Raw genomic sequence first — 27401 nt, forward strand, 5'->3', positions numbered from 1 at the left:
TCATTGGGTTAACATCTAGCAAGAACTTTAGTACCCCAAAAATGCTCCAAATAGAAATTGTATAGCAATTGTAAATAGTATAACCTTATATTTAAACAATTATGTTCAGAGTATAAGCTTTTGTTGATACCTAAATAAGACTTATTACTTATTGAGCTCTAAAACTCATACAGTTTTGAATTAAACCGACAATGGGTAATGAAAGAAATGAAATCCCATGATCGCAAACACAAATAAAAGCAGTCACAAAAAGTCAACACCACCCTCTCAGAAAATACATGCCTATAATTGTGATTTTAAAATTCTGTAATAACCGATACATTGGTTAATTGGTGTGAACAACCTAAATACAAGCTAAACATAATGAATAAAAAGATTGATTAAAGGTAGAGACCAGTAATGGTCATGCGATTGCATTGTGAAAGAAACGTTGTGGAATCGATCAGAAAAGGTTGATCATCTAGCATCTAGCATCTGCAAAGTTCTGGAATCATCAAAATGATAAGAAATTTGGCCCATTCTTCGTAAAGTTACAAGCACTATACACAGAAAGATGTATATGGGACTACCCTATATCTCTCGCACGACCACGAGAGAAACAAATTTACCAAATGTATGAATTAGTAGGCGGTTTCCCGGCAAATTTTTTATCATCATGTACATGTATTAGTCAAAACATATTCTTTCACATGATTGGTAATGAGAGTTTCCATTTCATTTTTTGAAATTGGGGCGTGTCCAATACTGGTCTTTACCTTTAAAAAGATACTTCATTCTGAGATGACTCTTTTGTAATTAATCAAAATTGTAATAATAATCATAATGCATGTAAGTACTTTAATTGCTGATTTATAGAGAAGGAGAAAAAGTACATGAGAGGGGAGGATAAAAGAATGAAGAATGGAAAAGAGAAGAATGAAAAACAATAATATGGTAAGCAAAAATAAATAAATACAAACATGACAAAGATAATTAAAATCACAGTTAGTTGTTAAGGAGTCTTACGATAAAGGGAATAATTGAAGTGCGGTGTCTCTCAGTTCTACAATAGGGTATAGTTATGTGTAGAGAGTTTCAGAGTTCATGGCAAGAGGTTTGGCGACGAGTTGGCGGTAGAACATAATTCGATCTCATGATGACTTAAACAGTTTGAGAGAAAAGGATTCAAGAAGGGCAAGATGGCAAGAAGTTAGACTCTGGAGAGAAACGAGTGGTTTCATACAACTGTTCTTATCCAAGGATAATACAGTAGACACGTTTCTGCACTTTCTTCAGACTGCAAGATAACTGTTCGGGAAATTGATGTGGACCAAACTGGAGAAGCGTATTCTAGCGAAGATCGGATATATGTCGAGAAGATGTCTGCTAGATCTTCACATGATACTCTGAGATGTCGTAAATGTATAGTCGCTTGCCGGCACTTGATATCATATCAAACACTTGGAAATTCCATTTGAGATCTGACTGTAATATAACTCCCAGAATTGTCGGAGTGGTGCAGTTTTGGATGGCCTTGTGGTCTAGGTGCAGCATTTGAAGGGCTGGTTGGATACACTTGAGGAAAACTTACTTGGATTCGGTTTTGAACTGCTCACGTGAGTAAAATTTTTTGTCCATTACTAGCTAGTACTTCTGTACTTGTCATGTCTAGTATAGTTACACAGAGTCCAGTTTCTCTCCAACTATTCAGTTACATACTGTGCAATGCAGTGAATGCTCCTGATGGTAAAATGTATCTAAATCACTGAATGTTCTTGCCCCTTTTAATTCTCCCGCAAGATGTCTGAAATGACCATGGTTATTTCAGAATCGCATGTCTTTTCAACTGGAGTTCACCATTCTTTGGGATGTGCTGTTTTGTTTTGGGGAAACCAGGTGAATATTGCTCCACTGATAACTTTGGTCGAGCCATTTGATGCAGTGTTGAAGTTGTTCCTTTGCTAGTAGCTCTATCAAATAAAAGAAACAAAAGAGAAAAGAAAAAATTCATTAAATTTTGATAAAAAGTGAAGGAATAATGTAATAATGGATGCTGAGCTTGAGCAAAGCTGCAAAGGAGATAAAAAAAAGGGACACCAATCAGACTACTGTAAGATAATTTTTCATTTCAACACTTCGACACACATTTCCTAACGTGCTTGAGGCTCTATTTTGTTTCCTTTGCAGGACTTTATCTGTTTCAAAGTATTGCAGACTGCTAGCCTCAACTTATCTTCACATTACTGATTTTTTTTTAAAATAAATAGTGTATAATATAGGCTTAAACACTATCATTTTAATCTTGAATGAATTCCCTTTTTACTTTGTACAGATTAATGTGGCACATATAAACATTAATATGAATATCATAAGTAGGTGTTTCTTCTAAATGATCCAACAGATGCAATACTAATTGGTAAAGATCGAAAATTACATATCTTGAAAACAGTCCAACATGAAGAAAACTGCACGTTCTCGCAAAACAGTTTATGTTATGCCTCAACAATAACGTTTGCTGTAAAAAGTGTGTGACTCTTTCAACACTCTATGCTAGTGGGAGGTGGGTCCGCCAAAACATATATCTTGAGATCAAAGTATCATTAGATTAAATTTTCATTCCTGGATTTTGTACAGTTTTGGGTTTCAGAGATTAAAAAATAAAAAATAAAATCCCTCCATTGTGTAAATTCTATAACGTTATCTGTATTAAACAATGTGAGAGTTTTTTCTATTGGCATAAAGAGAAATCCTTATGTGACCTTTGACCTACTTATCCCAAAATATAATCAGATTGTCTTCCTAAAGTGATACATACTATTAGCAGGTTTGAAGTTCATACCTCAAATGATTACTAAGATATCGCAATTACAAGGCTTAAAACGCATTCATTAAAAAAAAAGTGGCAACAACCAAAGGAAATTGGAAATGCCCTTTAGGCTCCCTGCACCAAAAGTAGGCATGGTGTTAGGACTTGTATGTGACAGAAGTAATTGTGAGGCAAATGAAGCTGTGAAGGTGGAAGGATAGCGAGGATATCGTACATGTTCAAGAATGTCAAATGCAATCAAATCTATAAACGAAACTTAAAACAGAATTGGGTGTACAGAATCATGCTACTTGTATGACATCAAAGTATGACCCCCCCCCCCCCATGCCCCATGCTAAAACAAAATTCACTCAAATGTGAAGATGCAAGGAAATTTATAAAATTGACTTAATCTCTGGGAAAATCACAAATGATGGGAACACTGGATGTAGAATTAGGTGTATAGGTTCATGCTACTTGTATAGCGTCAACGTATGACCCCCGCCCATGATGATTATACGACTGAGAGTATGTCAACCATGATCACTGCTGTCAGTGAGACAGCCCCACATTCCCATTGCTGCTTTAATGTACTTACCACAATATGTAATTTCTTTCATAGCAGGTAATTAGGAGGCAAGTGGTTGTGTCTAAGGGTTGTATAACAGCTTCAATTGAGGCGAAGTGTCCCCAGTGCTGTCATCTGCACCAGAATCAGGCACGGTGTTTAATAGGACTTGTGACAGAGGTAATTGTGAGGCAAAAGAAGCTGCGAAGGTGGATGGATAGCGAGGATCTCCTACATCTTCAAGCATGTTTGGTTTCTGTTCATAATAGATGCAATATTAACATGAAATATCACTAATTTTATGACAGCTAGCATTCAAATCAATGTGAAGATGCAATCAAATTCATAAACGTAACTTAAAACAGAATAGGGTGTACAGAATCATGCTACTTGTATGACATCAAAGTATGACCCCCCCCCCCTCCCCCTCCCACGCCCCATGCTAAAACAAAATACACTCAAATGTGAAGATGCAAGGAAATTTATAAAATTGACTTAATCTCTGGGAAAATCACAAATGATTGGAACACTGGATGTAGAATTAGGTGTATAGGATCATATGCTGCTTGTATAGCGTCAACGTATGACCCCCGCCCCTGATGATTATACGACTGAGAGTACGTCAACTGTGGTCACTGCTGTCAGTGAGACAGCCCCACATTCCCATTGCTGCTTTAATGTACTTACCACAATATGTAATTTCTTTCATAGCAGGTAATTAGGAGGCAAGTGGTTGTGTCTAAGGGTTGAATAACAGCTTCAATTGAGGCGAAGTGTCCCCAGTGCTGTCAGCTTCACCAGAATCGGGCACGGTGTTTGATAGGACTTGTGACAGAGGTAATTGTGAGGCAAAAGAAGCTGCGAAGGTGGATGGATAGCGAGGATCTTCTACATCTTCAAGCATGTTAGGTTTTCTGTTTGTATTAAAAAGATGCAATATGAAAATAAAATTAAAATATTGCTAAAACGGCATTCGATCACTCCAATTTGAAGATGCAAGCGAATTTATAAAATTGACTTAAATAATGTTTGGAAAAATCACAAATGATAGGAACCACTGGATGCAAAATTGGGTGTATAGGATCACCCTACTTGTATGGTGCAAAGTATAACCCCCCCCCCCCTCCCCCTTATGGCTTATATTCATGACTGAGAGGTCAACCGTGATGCACTGCTGTCAGTGTAAGGGTTGAATAACAGCTTCAATTGAGGGTTAGGGGGGGGGGCCAATTTTTAAGGGGGGGGGGGTAAAATGTCCTTTTGCGGTAATTGTCAGGGGTGATTGTCCGGGGGGGGGGGGGGGTAATAGTCTATAGAACCCTATAACAACATTCACTCCAATGTGAAGATGCAAGCAAATGATGGGAACTACGTACTACACCAATGCAGAATTAGGTGCATATGATCATTACCCCCCCCCCCTCCCTCCCACTATAAATAGCTTTCCCTGAATTGTTCAAGTCAGTGCTTATTGTGTACTACTGTATACGCCCTTTGCTTGTTCGTATTGTCAGATTACAACATTAATTACCAAAACAATAACATATTTTTCTTCAAAAATAAAGTTGGGCCAGTGTATGATCCTAAGAAACAATTTTACCCCAAAAAAATTACATTGATAACTCATTTCAATGAAAACATATAAAATCTGATTGATTAAAATATAATGAAATTATAACATAAAGAACAATTAATATATTCCATCTAAAAAATATTCAGTGAAAAATCCTGGTAATTATGTGTTGATGGTCAAGAACATGCTGCCTGCTCCAAAATGCATCATCATTCCATTTTGCCATTTAATAGTCCCAAATAGAAAAATAGAAATTTGTTTGCATGGTATTTTTGTTCAAATCATATGTGATGTGTATTTTTAACAATGAGTTATTCCTATTATTCTCTATCTTTATGAAAAAGAAAAAAAATTATAATTGCAAATTACAATTATGGATGTGGCCCTTTTACTTGTCCTTGCATGGCCCTAGCTTGACTTCCTGCAGGGTATACTTTGTGCCAAGTTATTTCTCTAAGAGTGGAATTGATGTGAGGAATATTGCCATTTTCAATAGGGGCACTGGTCTGAGAATGAAGATTGTCCGCATAAACGAAAATATCCTGGTAAACGCGGACAAGTCTCGCCCTAAAAAAATAAGGATTGTCTGCAATTTTCACGGACGTTTTTTCTTCTTCGATGTTCTGCAGGTACAGGGTTCCTGATCCGCGTGCTGGCAATTAATGCGAAAAACGGATTCCGCGTAATAAAATACCTCCAGTTCACCGTCTATACTTTCTATGGGTTGTCCGTCTTCCCTAGGATTTATTGTTCATAACGTGAAAGTCTCTGCGTAAGTGTAAAATGCATTATGGAGCATCATCGCGGAATCCGTTTTTCGCATCACCAACGGCGGATCGGGAATCCGGATCATTCACGAAAATGCGGATGATCCTTATTTTTCTGGATGCGAATGGTCTGCATTTACGAGGGTATTGTCGTTTATGCGGACGATGCTTATTCTCGTACTAGCACCCCTACTGATTTTGTGAATAAACCATTTTTTTTTCTTCGTGTAGGCCTAGGGTCTATATAATCTACAGACATAACATGTGCAAGCATTGTGCACAATGAACCGTTAGGCTTTACTGTGCAGAGTCCTTGAATGAGTGGTGGAATATTTCACAAGCATGCCAAGAATGTGTAGACAATATACTAGTCATTTTGACTTTATAATAATTATTTTAAATGAAATACCTACATAGTACATTGGCTATAGCGCCAAACATGCCAAATGAGGAGAGTGAGCAGCACAAATAGCCGCAGTTTCATCAAGGTTTGCCCAAAATTTCTTTGAATTTTCTGTTGATCTAGACAGAGTCTATCATAAAGTCTATCGATGCGCAAACGCTAGTGAAACAAAGTGCAATGGAATAAAATCAAGGGGCAGTTTCTTCAGTTTTTCAACGCGATTTTGAGCTGTGAGTGTGAATCATGAAATTAAATAAGAGAACTGATTTTTTAAGGTTATTTAAACTGCAGTATGATTTTGAAGCATATCATAATGATTCATATTCAATATTCAATTGAACAATAATTTACATTTTCTCCTATTTATAATTTAGTAGGCCTAGATCTAGATCTAGATCTAGGCTACCGGTATTCGTTTTGTAGACCTAACTGTTAGACCTACATGCATGCCAGTGTGTGGAAAAGTAATTTGTTAGTTTAACTTAGTAAAATCCAATGAGTTTCATGAGGTTGATACCGGTTAATTAATGGCTAGACCTTATGCATTGAAATTATAGGAGTGTGAAGTGGAATTTGGTATGCTCAAGTTGGATGAATTTTGATTGTACAACACTTTTTCGTAGAAAAATTGCCAACACACACACACACAAATAACGATGGAATCACACACAGAAAAGTTTATATTTGGGACTATTCATGAAATACAAAGGCAAATGTTTTTCAAACAATATCAGACTAGGCCTAGATCTAGTCCTTATCGATTATTCCTCTAAGTCTAAGATGAATATCTATAGACATATTTAAAACTTACGGTATGCATTGTAGATATTTTTGGAGTGAAGACAAGTAACCACCAGCAGCATAGGCAAGGCTAAAAAGCTGCGCCGACCAGCTGAAGCTGTAGCTGATGCTAGCTGCAGGTACGGTATCTAGCTAGGCGCTCTGGCGGGTCTAGCGGCGGCGCCGGTGGTCGACGCCAGTCCTGGGAGTACTGCAGAGAGCTAGCCCTGCCGGATCGCGTCGAGCTAGCTAGCCTTGCCAGGGCCGGATCCATGGGGAGCGTTGGGGTGCATGCCCCCTTTTCCTTCCGAAAAAACAGAGAAAAGCCCAGAATTTTCAAATAAATGTTCAGTTTACGCATTCAGAAATGCCTCAGAATGTACCATAAAGCATCTTATAGTTCCTTTTTTTTTCCGGGGCCCTTTGGCCCCGGGACCCATGCCGATATAACACTTCATGCCCCTCCTTTAAAAAAAAACTCTTGGATCCGCCGCTAGCGTAGCCGGTCGAGCATGTATAGGCTGCCTAATGGTACGCACGCGTATTCCGCACAAGCCTTCCACAGTAAGTTACTGTTACAGAATATAATCCAGAGGCGGTGATCTACAGTAGCTGGGTAGCGCGCGCGCGCTGGACGACTAGTTTTAACAGTATCTTAATGGGTCATCAGTATAATCCAGGAGACAATATAGTTCCAGTACATTACTATTGTAACTACGGTATATCACCTGGGTTACAGAATATATATTCTGCTCTGATATATACCGAGCGACTTTGGGTCACCTGCTTCGATACCTTACTGGCTCGATTATTGGTATCAGGTGTAGTTATTCAAAATGGCTTCCTCAAACGCGGATATTGAGACGAGGATCGCTACATTACGACATGAAATATTGTCGTACAAACCAGGCAAGGCTGTACCTTGTGATGATGAACGAGTGGTGTTTCCTGATAAGCTTGTCGTTGGTATGATTGATACGTACGGGAATGCGACCCCCATAGTCCCTGCTCTGAGACGCGTTCTTCACGGAGACGTAAAGCCGAGCAAGCATGCTGATACACGACAAACATCTACTGAGGATCAGGAGGAATATCTGACTTATTCTATATCTGTCATCCAGGGCATTTGCTATGGTTTGTATATTGAAATAAATGCAATGTTGATTTATTTGTATTTATTTGTTGAAAAAATAATCATGAAGTCGGAGGAATATTTTTGGTAAAATGAAGAATCTTTTGATCAAATTCTGTCTTTGGTACTAAACCAACGCAATGCTCTTTGTACCTCATTAAACAAGAATTGTGTAGATACTCAAAACACTCTGGATATGCCGGATAAAACAAATAATTTATTTAATTTCCAATTTGTTTCTTTCATCATTCATGTTCTGAACATGCGCTTATGCCAAATATCCTAAAATAAGGGAAATCAGACGCAATTACTTACGTCTTTGTAAATTTGCAAAAAATTGTTTAAAAAAAAGATGTTCGGTAAAATTGCGAGACTCTCCAAACTGTGCTTAAAATGACATTCATTTTGGTAGATTACACTAACTTATCACAATCATACGTTATCTAACAATATAAAAAAATATACTCGGTCGCTTTGAATGTTACATTATGTGTGCTAAATTTCAGTCTTGAGCATTTTAATTGTTTTTATATTGAAAGTATTCACCAGGACATACGCCTGAGTAACCCATGAACTAGAATAGAATGGAATATAATAGAATGTTATTGTCTTCTTCCAAAGAATGAAGAAACTTTCTTTTCAGGTGATACACATAAACAATTCACAACTTATACAAAATTTATAATATAAATACAATCGTACCAAAATATTCAAATGCATACAAAGTACAAAAGTATGAATTAATGAATAACATACATAGAATACAAATTACATAAAACATAAGGATAAGGGAAAAAGACAAAAGGAAGAGATATAGAAGAATATAGAATGATGGGAGTTAAAGAAAAATGTAGCCCCGGGGAAAGAAACTAAATAACCTACACCCCCTCCCCCTCCCCCACCACCTCCAGGGCCTCACTCTCCTTCAAACAAGTACGAAGAAACAGAGAGACTAGAAAGAGTAAAGAAAGAAGAAGGGGGAACAGAAAGAAAACAGAAAGGTAGTGAGCACATTTTTTTTTTGATCCTCAAAAAAATTTCAATTTGCACCCCCCCCCCCCCTTGAGCGCCAGGGGGGGGGGGGCCCAACCCCCAAAAAAGGTAAAAATCACGTGATTTTACATGATTTTTTTCTCAAGGGGGGGGGGGCCGGGCCCCCCCCCCCCCCCCCCCCCCCCCCCCCCCCCTGGATCCGCCACTGGCTTGGAGACAAGTTCAGCAACCCGCCGGCAGCGTTATTTTTTTATGCGGCACAGATTGGGGAATGGCGCGTGTTGAGCCTATGGGAAGTACGTTCTTTCCCTTCTGAATAGTGTCTGCACGTACGTGAGACTAGTCATGTTCGCTTGCGCATTAGCGCTAGTCTGCAAGCACAAACCCTGGTCAGTCGTAAAAGTGAGTCTGCACTATAAGACTACCATAGACCATGTACTGTAGCTGCTGACACAACCAGTAGGTAGCTGGGCTAGACTTTTCTCAAGGCACAATGATTTTTTGATTAAGTGTCAAATTAGGGTCTGTGCCTGCAGACTACATTAGCGCTGCGAAGAAGTTTGAATATCCATCGCGAACTTTGTGTTTAGATAACATTCCTCTTCGTTTAAGTTAGTTAAGTTTGATTGACTAATTATTGTGATAGTTCTCCTTATTGACGTGCTGCCTCCTCTTCAGATTTCCAATTTCATTTTAATTGTTGATGTAATGATTTTCCATACGGTAGTGGATTACATGTAACACTATTAAAAACGGACCTCGACTACTTATACTGTCTAGTACGCACACGACCACTATTAGTCTGTAAATCAAGACCCCTTTTAAAAAAAAGCCCCAATCTGTGCCGCATAAAAAAATAACGCAACCCGGCAAGCGCCCGTCGAGGATCCCGAGCTAAAAAGCTAACAATAGAGGGCGGATTCATTCAAAAAAAAGTAACAAGAGACTACTAAAATCAGAAATCACCACATATTTATTGGGCACGATAAGTCACAAGTACGTGTTGAGTATTGAAATGCATGCATGGAAATGTCGGTGGGCGCATGCCAGGTGGCCACCATGCCAACCATTGTTGTTAACTTGGAAAACATGTTCAACAACCTGGCACGCGCCCGTCGAGGATCCCGAGCTTTATGCCCCACTGTCCTACTTGTAGCTACTTGCTCCCAATCGGTGCCTGTTGGTCCCCCGTGATCCTCTTTTTCTTATGTTAGTTGAGAGCTGAGTTAATGAGATCCGGTGACCTCGCTGTGTGGTCTAATCCCTTCTACCTCAGTAGTATTGACGGTCTTTAAAAGAAAGAGGTTGATTCATTAAGATTAATTACAAGAGTTATAAAAAGAAATAAGAAATCACCACTATACAGTGCGTCCCAGAAAAAACGAAACCGAGAAGTATCGATGTTCTATCATAACTTAATCACAACTATAATTAATGAATGATACATATTTGGAAAGCTTAGAGTCCCCTCTTTCAGTTGATGCTACTCAGATAATGCATATTTCACGCATAAGTGATTAAAAGCAATTTGAAGGAAGGAAACCAAAAAGACATTTGGCGGGCGGTATCTGAATTTCGAAGAAAAATTCACATTTCTAAAAAGTTGAGTTTCTGCCCTTTCATATGACACCTCAATCAGGAAAAATGAGCGAGGAATGACAAAGTTCTGTTTGCTTAAAGTAGTGCTTGCATTTCCATAATTTTATTAAACGAATTTGTTTTCACTGGCTGCCTGCCGTATCAATAAACGAAATTAACAAAAGACTTAACTCCGTTTCGTTGACAATCAGCCGTAGACGAGAGTCTTTATGCATGGCTGATTGTCAACGAAACGGAGTTAAGTCTTTTGTCAAATCTGCTTTTTGCTACGGCAGGCACCCAGTGAAAACGAATTCGTTTGTTAAAATTATGAAAATGTAAGGGCTACTTTAAACAAACAGAACTTTGTTATTCCTAGCTCATTTTTCTTGATTGAGGTGTCATATTAAAGAGTAGAAAATGAACTTTCTAGAAATATGAATTTTTCTTTGAAATTCAGATACCGCCCGCCAAAATACTTTTTGGTTTCCTTCCTTCAAATTGCTTTTAATCACTCATGCGTGAAATATGCATCATTTGAGTAGCATCAACTGAAAGAGGAGACTCTAAGCTTTCCAAATATGTATCATTCATTAATTATGGTTGTGATTAAGTTATGATAAAACATCGATACTTCTCGGTTTCGTTTTTTCTGGGACGCACTGTATGATTAATGGTACGAAAAATCACAAGTACATATACTTAAAATGCATGGAAATGTCGGCGGGCGCATGCCAGGTGGCTACCATGAAATCCATTGTTAACTTGGAAATCAGGTTCAACAACCTGGCACGCGCCCGTCGAGGATCCCGAGCTAAAAATAAAGGGCTGATTCGTGACCAAATACAAGAAATTACTAAAAATCAGAAATCACCACGTGTTGAAATGCATGTAAAATTCGGCGGGCGCATGCCAGGTGGCTACCATGCCAACCATTGTTAACTTGGTAACATGTTCAACAACCCGGCACGCGCCCGTCGAGGATCACATGCTAAAAATAAAGGGCTGATTCATTTAATTAAAACCAATTGTTAACTATTGACATCATCCAAATTCTATCATCTGAAAGGGGGAATTATGAGAACACTTGCGTTCATTTATAAAGTCACTGTTTTAACAGTAAACAAATAAAACTCTTAGAATTCTCATTTAAAACATGGCCAACATCAAACACATGTAGCGCTGTATATCTTTTTTTTGTATATAAAGGATAGAATAAAAACAAACGAATATGCGTAAGTCATTGATGAATTTAACATGTCAGCTACAATAAACAATTATTAGTTAGATGATATGTATGTTTCACTGTGACTTTATACCTGACTTGCCTAATGTAATTAGTTTGGAGACTACCAGGAGCGAATTATGCATGAACATACCCGTGTGAACGTAAATTGTGGAAACAGGTTTTCGAACATTTTAATGTCAATCGTCAGATCACCACATTGGGCCTTATTATTAAAAAGGAACTGGGAATAATTATATAACTAAGCCTTTTCTCTCTCAAAAGCGTATGGGGTACAAATAAGGGGGCATAAAAAGCAATTACTCAAATACATTGTCAATATCATTAAGCTCAAACAGTGTTGATATACAGTGCGTCCCAGAAAAAACGAAACCGAGAATTATCGATGTTTTATCATAACTTAGTCACATTTATAATTAATAAATGACACATATTTGGAAAGCTTAGATCCTCTTCTTTCATTTGATGCAACTTACCTGATGCATATTTCACGCATGAATGATTTAAATGAATTTGAAGAGAGGAAACCAAAAAGTCATTTGGCGGACGATATCTGAATTTCAAAGAGAAAATCACATTTCTAGAAAGTTGAGTTTCTGCCCTTTCATATGACACCTCAATCACGAAAAATGAGCAAGGAATGACAAAGTTCTGTATGTTTAAAGTAGTGCTTGCATTTCCATAATTTTATCAAACGAATTCGTTTTCACTGGCTGCCTGCCATAGCAATAAACAGAATTGTCAAAAGACTTAACTCCGTTTCGTTGACAATCAGCCATGCATGAAGTCTTTCGTCTACGGCCGATTGTCAACGAAACGGAGTTAAGTCTTTTCTTAATTCGGTTTGTTGCTTAAGGCAGGCAGCCATTGAAAACGAATTCGTTTGATAAAATTATGGATATGCAAGTACTACTTTAAACATACATAACTTTGTTATTCCTAGCTCATTTTTCGTGATTGAGGTGTCATATGAAAGGGCAGAACCTCAAATTTCTGGAAATGTGATTTTCTCTTTGAAATTCAGATACCGTCCGCCAAATGACTTTTTGGTTTCCTCTCTTCAAATTCATTTAAATCACTCATGCGTGAAATATGCATTATATGAGTTGCATCAGATGAAAGAGGAGGATCTCACCTTTCCAAATTATCAATTATAATTGTGATTAAGTTATGATCAAACGGTTTCGTTTGTTCTGGGACGCACTGTATAGATGAAAACATTTCAATAAAGAGAGTGATGTCTTGGGATTTTCAAACATCCTCATTTTGTTGATGTCGTATAGGTGTTTCTATTTCTGGTTTTGGAATTTTACCATTACTGACCACTGCAATTCTTACAAAATTCTTGCATGGCAATATACTTATAGGCCTACATATACCCATATATTTATCACAATTTTGGTTCCCCCTTTTTAGTATGATTTCACGACAAACCCGTGTAAGATTCTTTTCATGAAAAATATCATGTTCACTTTTTTTGCTATCACATAATATTATTTTGTGTGGTTTCATAAATGTTATTGCACAAAAAATTCATCCATGTGTGTTTATTCTGACGTATTGCATGTAACTTATGGAACTACACAAACTTGTCTACTTTGTTCTCTCTCTACTTCTGCATGTAGCCTACATAACATGTCTTGGTCATAGTATCCCAAATGTTCATCATGATGCACAATGTATCAAACACGTTCTCTCTTGTCATCTTACCAGGTATAGTTAACGAAAAGGTACAAGACATTGCTGGGAAAGTTGGATGTATGGTGCTGTTACTTTAGTGAGTATTATTTTTTTTCGCTCTCCATATTCACATGAGCCGTATATATTTTGACTGCAACAAAATCACATAATATGTCATTGGAAATCTGAAGAAAATAAACACTCACGAAAATAGAAGACACATGTTTTAATGCGTTGATCAAAATTCCATAAACGCGCATATTAATAATAACAAACGATAATTATTAAGAATTAAGCAATTAGGACTGAAAAAAAGGATTGTGATAATAAAAATTAACAGAAAACTCAGTCACCATGTCCTCTTTTTTCTTCATACACAAAACGATATTAAACATTAACTTCAAGAACATCTTTAGTGCTAGTTATTTTTATTGGGTGGGTTGTTCTTTTTCATAGCACCTTGCAAATAAAGCCCGATTTAGTAAACCTAATTCAGCAAAAAAAAGCAAAAGAATAGCAAATGCGAGAAGTACAAACACGAAGGGCATCGTCAAGCATGTTGGCAAAGCTTCAAAATTCGGGAGTTTCGGATTCATGAAATCAGTTCCGTAAAAGCCTAATTGGTACAGGAAATTTCACACCTTCATCGTATAATATAGTGACCTGTCCGTGTCACAAAAAAAATATCAAAATATGCTCATCTGACCGTAATTAAATGCCTAAAATCCCTGGGCTTCCAGGAGCTCAGCCTCCTGGACCCTTCAACGATACACGCTTAGTCTAGTTCAGGGCCCTTGTTATTGATTGTTTTATTCGCCGACTGTACGCATTAAGCCGAGTGACGGCGCTATCACGAGAACCGGTCCTGAAGAGCAAGTCATTTTCGGGAATAATCTCGAAGATAATTTGTTTTCGGGCGAAGAAGTTATTTAAGGTTTCACAACATGTGGCATTCAAAAGGAAAGAAAAAAGAACGAAAGTAAATGAACTCACTTTTGTTTGAATCATGTATCGACAATGGCGTAGGCCTATATTATACGGAGGAGGCAGAGAATAGTAGTAGCTGTCTGTCGCGAAGCGACAATGACCGCCTTCATGTTCACTTTAAAGCTGTTCTCCATACAGCTCGCTGGCCTGCAGCAGTTGTCCAAGTCTTTATTTCAATTTGCCTCCGCTTAAGGTTCCTCTTGATCGTGTCCTTGTAGCGAAGCCGTGGACTACCAATCCCTCTTTCGCCAGCGGGTAGTTGCGAGAATAGTACTTGCTTTGGTAACCTCTCAGAGGGCATCCTGATGACATGGCCTGTCCATCGTAGGTTCTTCCTGATGAGCAGGTCCTCCATAGAAGGAAGGTTTGCTCGCTCTAGTACCTCTTTGTTGGTCACCTTGTCCTTCCAACTGATTCTCATGATTGCTCGGAGGTGTCTCATCATGAACGCGTGAAGTTTCTTTACTTGACTTTTGTAGAGAGTCCAGCTTTCCGCACCGTATAAGAGAGTGGATAGGACGATAGCCCTGTAGATTTTGCACTTCACTCTTGTTGAGACATGATGGTTGTTCCATAGCCTGGTTCGCAGTCTTCCAAAGGCACTGCTGGCCTTTGACATTCTTTTCACCAGCTCAGAGTCGATGCGTCCGTCTTTGGATATAGTGCTGCCGAGGTAAGTGAAGTCATCTACCTGGTTTAGGGCTGTCCCATCCACTAGGATCTCCTCCTCCTCTCGGTGGTCTGTAGCTGGTTGGAATAGTACTTCAGTCTTTTTGATGTTTATTTGTAGACCGAACTTCTTTGATGCTGATGAAAATACATCTATAACATGTTGTATCTGCTCTGGTGTATGAGCAACAAGAGCACTGTCATCTGCAAAGAGGAGTTCCCTCACGAGAATCTGTGTAGACTTCGTCTTAGCTTTGAAGTGTGCGACATTGAATAGGTCGGCGTCTTGACGTGATTGTATGTAAACGCCCTCCTCAAAGTCCGCAAAGGCCTCCTCCAGCATCGCCGAGAGAAAGATGGAGAACAGCGTAGGGGCCAACACACATCCTTGTTTTACACCGTTACTTACAGGGAAGCTATGGGATGTTTCGCCTGCTTCCTTGACTTTAGCCATCATACCCGTATGTAAGGACTATATCATTCCGGTGAACTTCTCGGGACATCCATACTTTCGTAGTAGCTGCCAAAGACCTGTCCTACCAACAGTGTCAAAAGCTTTCGTGAAATCGACAAAAACCACATAGAGGGATCGGTTGTGCTCAATGCACTTCTCCTGTAGTTGTCTGAGGCAGAAGATCATATCTACTGTGCTCCGGTTGTTCCTAAATCCGCATTCATTGCGTCTCCGGCAATATATCTGGTGCTATGTGGGCATTCAATCTGTTCAGAAGGATCCTGGCAAAAACTTTCCCTGCTATTGACAATAGCGATATTCCTCTGTAGTTTCCACATTGAGTTCTATCTCCTTTTTTGAAGATGGCGACAATATTAGCATCCTTCCATTCCTGAGGTACGGAGCCTTCTGCCCATGCTTGTTGTATCAGCATTAGTAAACTGTTGGTTAGTGTGGCTCCTCCGTGCTTCCATATCTCGCTTGGTATCCCATCCACTCCGGGAGCCTTGCCATCACCCAAGGAGGCAATCGCCAGGTTTAGCTCTTTTCGCGTTGGAATATCATCGAGTGCAGTAACTACAGGTCGCTGGTTGATCCTATCACGCGCTGCAGGCTCGATATCTCCTGGCTGGTTGAGTAGTGTCTCAAAATGCTGCGACCATCGTTCAAGCACCCTTTTGTTGTCTGAAAAGGTTGTGTTACCGTCCAGGGACTTGAGATGAACTGTACTCCTAGTCTGGGGGCCCCAGACTTCTTTCAGTCCAGTGTAGAAGGACTTCATGTCATTATTGTCTGCGGAGCGCTGCAGGTCCTCTGCCTTTTTCTCCCACCAGGTGGTTTTCATTTTCCGTGTGTACCTCTGCAAGTGTCTGCAGGCTTCCTTGTACGCGGTGGTGGTGGACCTGGTGCTTCTAGTCTGTAATACACGTTGGTGTGTTTCATCCCTTTTCTTCATGAGTATCAGAAGCTCGGAGTCTTCTGGGTCAAACCAGTCCTGGTGTTTTCGCTCTGGTTTACCGAGGGTGTTGCTCGCTGTGTCATATACTACTTTGCTGAGTGATGCCCAGGTCTGATCAACTGTCATTCCCTCTTGCACTCCCCAAGTTGCCAGAGCTTTCTCCATATCTTGCTCTAGCTTTAGCCGTTGTGTGTTGACGTGTAGCCGGTCTGTGTTCAGCTTTGCAAGTTTAGTAGCTCCTTGCTTCCTACGCTTTGAGCGTAAAGCAAATGCAATCTTTGATCTTAGTAGCTGGGGATCGGTCAAGCAGTTAGCTCCACGCATAGTTCTTGTGCTGTGAACATCCATTCATTGTCATAATTCTATCATTCACCGCTTTAGGCATTTCTGTGAGCTTCGCTAAGATCTCTTTTCTGATGGCGAATCCCACTCCAGCCTCTCGTCGTACCCCGTCCGGCTTGCCGCTCCAGAAGAATGTGTAGCCCATGTCATCGAGCCTTCCTGACTCGGAGAAACGTGTTTCACTCAGAGCAGCAATGTCAATTTTGTACTTCTCCAGCTCCATGGCTACAAGGGCAGTCCTTCTCTCTGGCCTGCCAGTTCCTTCCCGATCGAGGAGTGTCCTGACATTCCACTGTCCAAACGTCATTGTAGTTATTCCGCTGGTGTCATTTTGTTGTTGTTGTTGTTTGCTTCCTAGCATACTTGGCACTGTCGACGGAAGTCCTGATCTAACAGCGCGGTCCTTGTTAACCCGGAAGACGACCGAACCGGTATGAAGTTTCATACTGTTGCGCATAATGAAGGCTGCTTGCAAAGGTGGATAAGTACCGGTAGCTCTTGCAAGTTACTACCGGCACTCTCTCGGGGAACTGGTGGCAGTTTCACACCGGCGAGGACAAACCAGGACGGGTGTGAACCACTAGACCCTGCAGTGACTGGTCAAAGGATGTCGGGAGTTCCGTATCGTCAATCGCCCTCAATGCTGTCACGTTGGCATGGTTGTCTGTTAGGGTTTGCTCCCTTAGCCTTAATTAGATTCTAAAGAGAACCTGAACCACAGGGCAGTGGTTACAACTAAGCATGGTAAAACCAATTAACATTTATTAAAAGAATGAGGCGATTACAATTACTCTTATGATAAGAGTACCAATTGAACCAACAAAATATTACCTTACTTTATTGATTATGTCTATTCAGTGCTGTGATAAAAACACTGATTATAGTAGAGAAACAAAGATTTTTTCTCAAAAAAAGTGCAAGAATATTAAGGAGATTAAGGGCAGATCGGATTACCTTACGATATCAAACTAATTTGATTAATTCTGATTATAATACATTATGAATCAATTGATTTGGTTGATCCAGTTCGATGGCACAAACACTACACTACTAGACAGAAATCCTAACAATAATTACAGAGCTTGGTCTTGTTGCTCCAAAAAGGTACATAACAATTAAAAATAGTGGTTGGAAAGATGGTTTCGTCTTAAGGTAACGGTGATTTCCAATTAAAAATAACATGGCGATTTATTCAAAAATTATCCGAGTTGCTAGGGACGCTGGCGATTTGATGCTCAGAATTTTTCTATTTGGCTATTTTCTATCATTTCTATAAAAAAGATATATAAAAGTCGAAGAATATCACAAACATCAAGAAAAAGATAAAACGTTGATGGCAGAAAATCCTAAAGTTGAGTGATGGGTATCAAAACAAGATTGAGGGCAGATCAAACAACCTTACAATACCAAACCAATTCGATTAATAAATTGAGTAATTGGCAGAGAATAACAAAGGTAAGAAAGAGAAGAAGAAGAACTGTAGAAAAAAAAAGGTTTCCCGGAATAAGAATATGCACCAAAGTACAAAGCAAACGGTGCACTGGAAAAAGACTTGTTGAAGTTTTAAAACAAATAATTTTGAAAATCATGGTCGCTTTTATCTATCGTATAATTATGCTGATATGGGATCGTGTAGTTTTGCGCCCCAACATAGCATAGTCCATACGAAGGGCACATCGATTGTAATCGTTTTGCTCTAATTGAAATGTGTTTAATTAGACTCTTGTCAAATTAGGCGCTGGAGTGTACACAAATAAGTTTAACAATTTAAAAGAAATTTCAACATTCTGGCATCTTACCTAATTTATCGCCTATATTTATCACGAGGATTGGTGGTGGAGTCCAAAGGGTAGAGTCGCTGCCCGGCAAGCAGTATATGCAGGTTCAAGTCCCACTGGTTCCAATATTTTTGTCTGACTTGTTTTTCAATTACAGATCGATCAATCGATCTTATCTACTGGGTGTAAACCACAAATATGTTTAGATAATTGAAATTTCTACAAGGAAGCATTACATTTATAAAAGTTATTGTCCTATGGCGGAGAGCTTGGGTATTTGTTTCTTGTTCATCGTGACTGTGCCATGAACCAGTGATGGCCTGGTGGTAGAGTCGCTGCCCGGCAAGCAGTTAGATGCAGGTTCAAGTCCCGCTTGTTCTAAGATTTTTTTCCTGACTTTTTTTCCTGACTTTTCCTGGGTGTAAGCAACAAATATGTTCAAATAATGATGATTGTTATAATTCCTAATGATCTCCGATAAATTGAACATCTCTTATAATTTCTTTTCTTGTTCTTTATACCACTACGTAACTATTAAACGACTCATAATGAACATGCTAATATTTTATTATCCCCATTACAAAGTTGATAGAAGGGGATAAAGAGAGAGGGGTGACGAGGGAAAGGCAGCATAGGAGAGAAAGAGACAAGTGAGTGGGTTGAAGAAGGAATGGGATGGGATACTGAAAAGAAGATGTGCAAAGAAACTGAAATATGAATATTGATATACCTAACATGAAATAGTAACGAGGAAATTAAGAGAGAGAGAGAGAGGAAGAGAGAGGGGGAGGAAGAGAGGGGGAAGGGTAAGGAGAAGGAAGTTCTTAAATGCCCCTTACGAACGATTACAGTTCCTACGCACTTTGTATAATGGCCCGAATTCACGAAGGAGGTTTGTCGACAAACCGAGGTTTATGTGCGCCATACGACGCCTTTCGACGCGTTTTTACAAACCTTGGTTTGTAAAAGACAAAAGGAGGTTTGTCGAAACAAAAGGAGGTTTGTCGACAAACCGAGGTTTGTCGACAAACCTCCTTTGTTAATTCGGGCCATTATGTTCAGGCACGTCGAAACTTTTTAGCATTGTTTTTTTAGGGGGATGTTGAAGAGGAGGGGGTAAACATTGTGAGAGGCCCCACCTCCGATTCGATTTTGTTTGACATGCTTATATACTCCGAGAAGAACCTAAGCTTACTGCCTGCAGTTACCCCAAAACCCTCCCAAACAAGCCGTCCTATTTGTATATCTTAATTTCTGACCTATCGGACCATTTTCCTATTTATGCCAAAATGCCATTGAGCAAACCCTCTTTCATTACTAGGCAAAATAAACATGCCCGTAGGAGCAATCCCGAAAATATTGCAAAGCTTAAGGAAGCCCTAATTGCAACTGACTGGAGTGATGTTTTACTTGATCAAAATGTTGATAGCTCTTTTGATAACTTCTTTCGAAAATTTATATTGCTGTATGATGAGAATATACCTATATGTAAAACAGGCGCGGATCCACGAGCCCAATTCTTTCGGCCCGGCTATGGCAAGCCCTTTGTGTAAAAACTAGATAAACTCTGTTTTTCTCAGATAAACTCAGTTTATCAACAGATAAACAGAGTTTATCAGATAAACAGAGTTTATCAGTTGATAAACTCAGTTTATCAGAAAAACTCAGTTTATCAGTTGGTAAACTGAGTTTATCATTGATAAACACAGTTTTTCTGATAAACTGAGTTTATCTAGTTTTTACACAATGGGCTTGCCATAGCCGGGCCGAAAGAATTGGGCTCGTGGATCCGCGCCTGATGTAAAAGAGATAGTGGAAATCACAGGAAGATCCCCCGAATGCCATGGATTACAAGATCGCTATTGAAATCGATCAATAAGAAAAATAAGCTATATTATAAATACAAGACAACTAAATCAGAACAGTCACGCTTGAATTACACTAGATATCGGAACACCTTAACTACAACATTACGTGTTTCAAAGAAAAATTACTATTCCACTCAGTTTCAGGCAACCTTGAATGATATAAAAGGAACATGGAAGGTAATCAAAAATATTTTTAAAAGCAACAGTAAAACATCCAGCATAAGATCTCTGCAAATTGATGGAGAATTAGTAGATGATACAAAATCTATTGTTGAAAAGTTCAATAATTATTTTTGTAGTATCGGTCCGAATTTGTCGGAGGGTATTCCAAATTGTGATAAATCATTCCATGACTTCTTGAAAGAACCTAACCAGCAAAGTTTGTTTTTTAATGCCAACAAATGAAGTAGAAGTACTCAGTATAATACATTTTTTGAAGATTGGAAAAAGCCCAGGCTGTGATACTATCTCCAACAGTCTAGTTAAAAACTTAGCAGTAGAAATCGTACAGCCATTAGTGCATATATTTAATCTGTCACTGACAAATGGCATTGTACCCAGGGAGATGAAAGTGGCAAAGGTTGTCCCAATTTTTAAGAAGGGTGACCCAAAACTATTGACGAACTACCGACCCATTTCCCTATTAACATCTTTCTCTAAAATTCTTGAAAAACTTATCTATGTGAGAACTGTAAAGTTTCTCAATTCAAGTAAAATGTTTTCCAACTTTCAATTTGGCTTCCGTGAGAAACATACTACCACCCATGCTATACTGCACTTTATCAATAAAGTTTCTTATGCTATGGACAACCACATGCACACACGTGGAATATTCTTGGATTACTCTAAGGCATTTGATACAGTAGATCACAAAATATTGTTATGTAAATTATCCCATTACGGGGTCAGGGATGCTGCCCTGGATTGGTTCAGGAGCTATTTAGCTGACAGACAGCAATTCGTATCCATAAATGGTTTTGATTCAGAGTTACAAAAATGTCAGCTGTGGAGTCCCACAGGGATCACTTCTTGGTCCTCTTTTATTTATTCTTTATATAAATGATTTTCAATATTCTTCTGATGTATTATCCTTTATTTTGTTTGCAGATGATTCAAGCATATTTTTTTCACACAAAGATGCACAAGTTCTTGTGCAAACAGTTAACTCAGAGTTGCGCAATATTACCTCATGGATTCATGCAAATAAACTGTCTCTTAATCTTACAAAAACCAATTATATGATATATAGCAATTCGCTCAAGATGTTGCCCGGTGACATTATGTTCAACGGTGTTCTGATAGACAGGGTAACATCAACTAAATTTTTAGGTCTTTATATCGACGAACAATTGAAGTGGAAAACTCATGTAAATAATCTATGCAAAATATTATCAAGGAATACTGGTGTAATTCGTAGGTTGAAGTCTACTCTTCCTAAAAGCATATTACTTATCTTGTATTCAACTTTAATTCTACCTTATATTAATTATGGTGTGCTTGCTTGGGGCAAATCTCTAATAACACAATTAGATAAAATATTCTTGGCTCAAAAGAGGGTAATAAGAACAATCTGTATTGCTGACTTTCGTGCTCATACAAATCCTCTTTTTTATCATCATAGGATTTTAAAGGTAGAAGATATTTATTATATGCAATTGGGTTCCTTAATGTATGATCTCAACTCAGGTGTACTGCCACTGGCATTAGCCAAGATTTTCAAGAGAAACAATCAAATTCACAATTATGCCACAAGAGGTGCTTCTGCATTCCACTTACCCCATGCAAGGACAAAGTTTACTCTCAACACTTTAGTTTGCACTGGACCAAGGTTTTGGAACACTCTTGACTCAAGCATTAGCCATTCTGTCAGTATATCTGTCTTCAAACGTAAACTGAAATTGTACTTATTGAATAATTACTTAGTTGTTTCTTAATCTGTACTGTAGTGATTTATATTTGAACTTAATCCATTCCCCAATTTACTACTGTATAGCAACTGCCGACTTACCTTTTCCTTTTTCTTTCCTTTCTCGCCTGTAGCTAGCTTTCAGTTTACAGTGAAAGTATATATTTTTTTCTTTCTCCCCCCACTCGAGCTCTCCCTCTCTTTCCCACTCCCGCCCCCTCTCTTCATTTCTATATCCCACATTATTATCACTCTTATCTCCCCCTTTTGTACATAGTCTCTTCTCCCCACCCTTTTTTATTACTCAGTTAAATCATGTGTATAATCATATGGTTATTTGTTTATAGTTATTTGTTTTAGTACTTTAGCGCCTTTGACGAACATTTCTTGTATTAATCTATTATATAACCAGGCTGTTCTTGTTGTTTATGTTATTGTTTTTGAGGGACCTGACCTCTACAAGCTAAGCTTTAATTAGGTCTCCTCGTCTTTTCTTCTTTTGTTTTCTCATGTAAATGCATTGTGTGAACTTGATTCTTATAAGTGTTCCTCTTATATACTTTGCATGTTATACATTTGTTAAATTGTATTACATTTATGTTGGAAGAAAGACAAATAAACTTGAACTTGAACTTGAACTTATCCATTGATGTGTTCATCACTCATTCGGCATAAAGGTAGAAGGGAAGGGTAAAGGGGGAATGTAGAAAAGGAACACTGTCAAGAATAGCATCCACAAGCCTAATGGGAATCAATGGGTTTTGAATCACACTTTCCTTATTTATGTTGTAAATTGGAATTTATGTTGTAAATTAAATAGGAATTATGTGGTGCAAAGATGCCCCCCCCCCCCCATCTGCTTCTTCAGTCAATGACAAATTGTTTCCCCTCTAGAGGGATTCCCATTGTATTGTTTCCCGCCTTTTTTGGGGTATCTCTATTACTCAATTGAAGTACCCCCTATAAGGATTATATTGAACTCTTTGCATGAGTGCATTTCTTTTGTGTGATTGCTAGCATTGGTGCATGCTATAGCAGGCAGGCAGCCATTCTAAGATATGTTATAGGACTGCAAGCACATGTACATTTGGCCTGCTGTAGGAGGAAATGTGATCAGACTTTGTTTAAAGTAAGTTGGATTGTTTAATAATTATGATTGTATTTCATTTAACTTATTGGAATGATGATATATACATGTACATGTACCCATAAGCATTACTATAATGAGAGTTTTGATGGTGAAAGTAAGATCAGTATAATTGAAACATGTCTTGCACTGTATTTGCATGGGAACAATGATGCTCCATTGAAATACTCTTGTCATTTATTTTGTTACATGATATGAAGGAATTGCAGTACATGTATATTGTGTTAAATTGAGTATAAGCTTCCCTTTATGTACGTCATTATTTGTTAGTAAGATATGCCATTTGATCTTATTTCTAGGTCTGCTGTATTTCTACGAGCTGTGGATATGATACTTGGTAGCATGCATACGGTCGCTATTGTCTAGCGTTTTGGCTAGTATTGGCCGGTGAGTTGAATTTACTATGTTATGTTGCTGTATGATTATATATGTGAATGAATCAATACTATAATATTGTACCATATAGTTCATGATATTGGACAGAAGAAGAAAACAATCGGTGTAATTTATTTTGTATAATAATAAATGGATTGATTGATATTTAGTTGCATGATATTACAAAAACAATGTCAATGAATAAATATTTGTTCTGTTGGTATCAATATAAATGTTCCATTTACAGTATGTGAGTTCACCACGATTTAAATATATTGTTCAACTTTTGTTATTATTGTTACAGAGGCTGTTTTTAACGACGATAAACAATAAAGTACAGACTCTACTTCACTGACTCCGGATGCACTATTTTGTCGTCATGATCTCGAACCCTTTCAATGGTGTCAGAAGTGGGATTTTGACTGACAGCGAGGGACAATCCAAGACGATTTGCAGTCCATACCAGACTCACCCTCTCCGTGGCATCGATGATAGCAACATCATATCAGAGTGACAGAACATGAACTTTAGACCGGGTTTGTGTTAAAGCAGCCTCGGTCAGATACTTGATAGTTATCTATATTCTCGTGTATGTTTTGATTTAGTTGATGCATCGATAATATTTTCTTGTTTAATCTTTATGCATGAAGTACTTGGAAACCTCAGTACAGGAAAATGGCTACCACTACGACTACCTCGACAACTACAACAACAACAGCAACTATCACGCCAACTGCGCCCACTACAAAAACTTCCCCGCCAACAACCCCAACGACATTCAGGGAGCAATCATCAGAAATGGATATGCTGTCTCAATTTTTTCGTCGATCCATCGGGCTACAGAGCATTCTTCAGAGTAACTTACCAAAATTTCGAGGGCTACCGCAACACGCGAGTGATGTCTCATTGTCAGAATGGCTTGAGGAATTTAATGAGATCACGGCCCACCACAATATGGAAATGAGTAGCAAGGCTCGACTGCTTGTAGATCACCTCGCAGGACCAGCGCGAGAGGAAATCTTGTGTCTCAGTGAATCAAAGAGGCGTGATATTGATGAAATTGTAAGTTGCCTCAAATTATGCTTCAAAGGGAGGGAGAATCGCTTTATGATTTCAGCCGTGTCCTGCTACGCACTTACAGCAAGATGGAAAAAGCAGCTACCACACAAGCTCAAGGAGAAGCGCTGAGCCAACTAAAAGATTAGGCTTTGAGTGACCAGTTCGTCAACGGAGCACGTGAGGCTTGGGTGAGGAGAGAGCTTAGGCGAATTCAGTTGACACATGAATCCAGCGGGTTCGCCAAAGTAAGGGAGGAGGCTCTCCAACTCTTTCAAGACACCCCCACTACCCAGAGGCCCAGAGTGCGAGAAGTAGATGTTGAGGTGGGAAGGGTAGTCAGTAGTGATTCTACACCCCTCGTGCAACAGATGGTTGAACAGCAGAAAGCAATGATGATAGAACTAGAGCAACTCCGAAATGAAGTAGCCAGGCTAAAAAGAGCGAGACCTCCGCAGAGAAGGAAGACAGATGGAGCATGCTATGGCTGTGGCCAGAGAGGACATTTTAGGCGAGACTGTCCCAATGTGCCTCCAAACCTTCCAATGCCTCAGTACAACTTCCCCGCTGGCCCCAGAAACCAGGATAATCAAAACTTCCCTGCTTGGAGTATGGAACAGGGAACAAGGAGGCAGGAGAGTTACAACGTGCCGGCAACACTCTATCAAGCTCCACCCCAACCAAATACCGCCATGCATCACCAACATGCTCCACCACAAGAGGAAAACTAGTTTCCTCTGTTGTTGAGGGCAAAACAGCGGAGGACATTAGACAACAGTGTAACACAGAAGAGCCCATGGAGGAAACCACCCCAACCCACAAATTGGTATGTCCTTAAATGATAATGGAAAGGATGATGCAGAATTGAGTTTGACCCACAGTAGACAGACTTCAGTAGCAGAAGTTGCGACAACGTTTGAGGAGATGAAGAACACTGCAGGATTAGTGTCCTCAAGCCCGACCGCTATGGCAGAAGTTGCTGGAGTGAAAATTGGCTGTGTCCTCGACACTGGGGCAGAGGCATCAATAATACCCTCAGATGTGTTCCACTCACAGCTAGAAGCAGCAGTAGGAGAAGTGAGCCCATTTGATTTACCAGTAAAAATTGTTGGGGTCGGTCCAACGAAGGTACCAGTGGAGGGCTTTGTCCGAACTCGCGTCTTGGTGAAGGGACAAGAAGCCACTGTCGGATTTCTGACTGTACAGCGCGAGTCTTGTGGGGAAAGACAAAGAGACTTCCCAATATTATTATGATGTAATGCACTTCGAGCTCTTTTTTCCTCGGAGGAGGCTCAGGGAGAATTCCAGCTAGTGAAAGACTGCTTAGACTTAGAGAAAGTGGGCAATGCACATATACGAGAAGTGGTTACTGGTGCAATGGAGGAAGTATTGCCAGCAAGGACTATACAACACGTGGATTGTGTAATGAAGCCCTCTCAAAGTGGTGAAACTACAGAGTCAAGGGTCTGGCTTATTCAGGGTATCACAACGCTTGAACCCCAAGTTCACGTCATAGAAGGTTGCAGCTCTGAGAATGGAGAGATGCATTTACTCCTAATCAATTCTGGAGAAAAGGAGTTCATCCTACCACCTAACTCAACAATAGCATCTGCCATAAAATTGGAAGAACGAAATGAGATTCAACTTCAAACTAGAGATGACCAGCTTGAGGTGAATATATGTGATGTATTGATCACCACAACAGAATTGATGAAGGATGACCCAATAAACAAAATCACGTGAAAATCACGTTAATATCAAGGCATCGACTTGAGGAGAGTTACGTTCTTCAAACACCGGACATTTACGTAAATGTGTTAATACGTTTATTGCACTAGGTCACTTAAAACACACGTACACTAAATCCCGCAATTGTCACTGCAATATCACCATTATAATAACGTGATTATCCCTACCGTGGAGACCATGGTTTGTAAACCTAATACTCCCGTGTTTGTTTGGTTATGAAATTACATCTTCATAAACGAAATTATCGCGTCACAGAAACACGTGAAGCGTTAGTGATACTTTTAGTCAAAATATCTGCGTGAAATTCACGTGAATATTACGAGGCTGACTTGAGATAAATCATGTTCTTCATGCACGTAAAATTTACGTCGAAGAGGAAATATGTTATTGTAACCCGTGTTCAACCCAATAATTACGCACATATCACACAATAAATGAACCAAAATAATGAGGTTCTCATCCTGAACATCGTGTTTTGGATCTTCCATAATTACGTCCAGGCGCGCCGGAAGCAGTTTGGGATTAGAAGGGGTGGGGGGGGGGGGGGTGTGGGTGGGTGCAAACATCCCAGAAGAGAAAGCTAGTTGCAACTGGTCCAGTTGATGAA

The 27401-nt window shown here is 39.2% G+C and overlaps 1 long non-coding RNA gene across 1 annotated transcript; it reads right to left on the reverse strand.

Annotated features, from left to right (window-relative positions):
• Positions 1-666: 666 nt before the first annotated feature.
• On the reverse strand, positions 667-4472 carry LOC115929303. Its single transcript, XR_004066413.1, has 3 exons — positions 4041-4472; positions 3384-3609; positions 667-1949 (listed from the first exon to the last, which is right to left on the reverse strand). It is a non-coding gene; the product is annotated as an uncharacterized LOC115929303 (long non-coding RNA).
• Positions 4473-27401: the final 22929 nt, after the last annotated feature.

Source organism: Strongylocentrotus purpuratus, unplaced genomic scaffold (genome assembly GCF_000002235.5).
Source record: "Strongylocentrotus purpuratus isolate Spur 01 unplaced genomic scaffold, Spur_5.0 spur5_scaffold_4, whole genome shotgun sequence".
In the NCBI taxonomy this organism is placed as follows: domain Eukaryota; kingdom Metazoa; phylum Echinodermata; class Echinoidea; order Camarodonta; family Strongylocentrotidae; genus Strongylocentrotus; species Strongylocentrotus purpuratus.